At 49.9% G+C, this 2,789-nt stretch overlaps 1 protein-coding gene across 1 annotated transcript in view; it reads left to right on the plus strand.

Moving 5' to 3' along the window:
• The window catches only part of IFITM10 (interferon induced transmembrane protein 10), a 24,336-nt gene that overhangs the window by 15,265 nt on the left and 6,282 nt on the right, over positions 1-2,789 (plus strand). The window lies entirely within an intron of this gene.

A 2,789-nucleotide genomic window follows, 5' to 3' on the forward strand; every position in this document is an offset into this window, starting at 1 on the left:
CACTAGAAGTCAGATGTATGGTTAAGTACACTTGAATATTACCATAAAGCTGTCTTCTTCCTTATTGTCACTTTTACTGGTTTTGGCCACAGCTGGGGAAACAGTATCTTTGTGTCTGCCTGCACCTGAGCTGCAGCCTTCTGGATTTCTTTCTGCAGGGCAGTTCTATTTCACGGTGACCACCATTTACTAAAACATTCCAAAAACCCACCCCAGCACCAAAGAACTTATGCTGTTACTCAAATAAATACATTAAGTCAGGTGAGGGCAAGGACTGTGACATCCAAGCCAAGTACTCGGTGACAGACACACCAGCTGGGCACTCTGAAGAACAGTGACAGCACGCCTCATCCTTATTTACACCCCTAGTGGGCCAGATCCTCAGCAGATACAGCTTGCTGAGCTGCAACAGAGTCACACCAACTCACATATCCCTCCAGGGGATATTTCTAGCATCTCAAGATTCTCAAGGTCAGCCTCCCAGATTGAAGGCAAAACGCTCATATGTAAGCATGCAGTGGTGCTGGGAAAGAAGAGATAAACAGCAGGACCAGGGAAGTGAGAAACACTAAAATAACCTTAACCCTAGCCCAGCACAGAAGGGAGGGTCACTCCAATGGCAACTCTTTGTAGTCAGTTGGTTTTCATCAGGAGCAAATGCTCTGGCCTGATATCCCGCAGCTCCCTCCTCTCCTCTTTCACAGCTCCAAGCAATAACAAATGATGCATCAGCACCTGGTGGCAAGAGATCTCACTTCAGTTGTTAGGAGGTCTGTCTCTGGAGACCACCAGGGTAAGCCAAGTCCCTCTCAGTACCCATTACACCACGAGGTGGTAGATCAGAGGAGCTGGGATCTGAGACCAGCCGCGGTACGGATGCCGCATTGTGTTGAACAGAGACAGAAATGGCAAGAAGCCCTGCCGGCTTTTTAAACCCCAACAGCAGCACACAGGGTTGCTCACAGAGTTTTCCTGCCTCTCGAGGGCACTGAAATTTGGGGTGTGATAGCACTCCAGAAGAGCTGAGCTCTCCTACCCTCTCTCTGCCTGGCCCTTAGCATGTGGCTCCAGGCACAGCTGTTTACCTTCCCCTCTTGCCATGTGTTGACCTTCCCCACTTTGAGTGGAAGCTGACTAGCACAAATCTGTAGCTATTTATTAACCCCAAGAAGTAGAGAGGCTGTGGCACTCAACCTCTAAAGCAGGTTCTCAGCCTGCTTTTTGGGAAGAGCAAGGGTTTATGGAGGTGGGTGAAATGCAGAAGCGACAGTCCTGTGACACCCGGGCCAGTGTGGTGGAAGAACGTGGGCTGGAGAGCTCTTGGCCAGCCCACAGAGCAAATAAATCCAAGGATCCCCTCCAGAGCTCCTTATGTGTAGGGACGCAGGACTCTGCATGGGAATGGGTTTGCAGACAACCAGCTGTGGGCTGCATGCTAAAAGCTGGGCTGCCTTAAATACAGCCTCATTAGGCTCGTTATGAACAAACCATTCATCTCCTCTTGCAAGCTGAAGCAGCGCTTTGTACCTGCACAGCAAGTTCCCTGCTCCCAAAAACAGGAGGGGTCAAGCCCCAGAGCAGAGAGAGGGCAAGTGGCCACTGGGGAAGGGACTGGGAAGGAGCAGGATGGCAGGAGTCAAGGAGAGAAAGTCCCCTTGAGCCAAGCTTGGAGAGGAAGCTGAAGGCAAAGCCCCAGGGGAAGGAAAGGCAGGAGAAGAAAGAAAGGAGAGAAAGAGCCCTCAGATACTAGCATGTTGGAGATGCTGGTGAACACAGGGAGCTGAAAATGGTGGAGGAAAAAGTGAGCTGGAGATGGTGGAGGACAAGGTGAGCAGCAGGGAGGTGATGGATAAGCAGAAGTGGAGGATAAGGTCACCACTGCCCTTTGGTGCTGGCAGAAGGGAGGAGATGTTAAACCACAAAAGTTGGTTGTGTTTTGTGGAAGGTGGAGAATGGAAGAGGAAAGGAAACGTACAAGTTGTCAAGCTGGACCAGAGATGAGCTTTGTCTTGTCCAATGTGGGATCTCCAAAAGGGGCCACCACTCAGCTCTTTGCAGTGCCTGGGGAAACCCAGGATAGCAGATGCAGGATAATTATCTTTACATACCTGTCATCTCAGTGCAAAGCAGGGCCAAAAAGCCCCAAATAATTTTAGGCAATGTGAGAAGCATTAAAATGATGAAGAGAAAAGAGTCTGTGACTAGGGAAACACCAGACTTAGGTTTGGGGATGTTCAGCCTTGTGACCTTGGGGACCTGTCCTCCCTGTACCTCCTCCTCAGCTGTGAAAGGAAGCAGCTTCCAGGGCTCCCAGAGCTTATGCACCAGCTGCCAGCACATTATGGTGATGGCCACAGGAGCATGAAAATAGGAAAAGCTGAGGCTAGGATATGAGAAAGACACTGACATCTCCATAAAAAAAGGAAAGAGCCAAAACACGTATCTGACTCCAGGAGAGCTCCTCCTTCAGACCCTAGCTCAGGTACTGCAGAAGGACATGGAAGGGAGTCATCTGTGAGTGTTTGGGGGTGCAAGATCAGGCAGGAGGAGGTGAGGTCACCCTGGAGAGATGTGGGAAGCTGGGGCTGCAAATGGTTTGAAAGTAGAAACAACTTTTCATTGTGTTTGTGTGCCACAGGGACCCTGGTGCTTGTATGGTGCTTAGAAGCCACATAGCAAATAAATGATACTGGACAAGAAGGGATGATTTGTATGAGGATCACCACTGAAGCCATTGGGTGTATGGGGAAATATGGGAGGAGAGGAAAGAGACCAAGAACTCAGCAGGA

The sequence above is a fragment of the Chaetura pelagica genome, unplaced genomic scaffold, assembly GCF_000747805.2.
Source record: "Chaetura pelagica isolate M959 unplaced genomic scaffold, ChaPel_1.0 scaffold28, whole genome shotgun sequence".
Lineage (NCBI taxonomy): Eukaryota > Metazoa > Chordata > Aves > Apodiformes > Apodidae > Chaetura > Chaetura pelagica.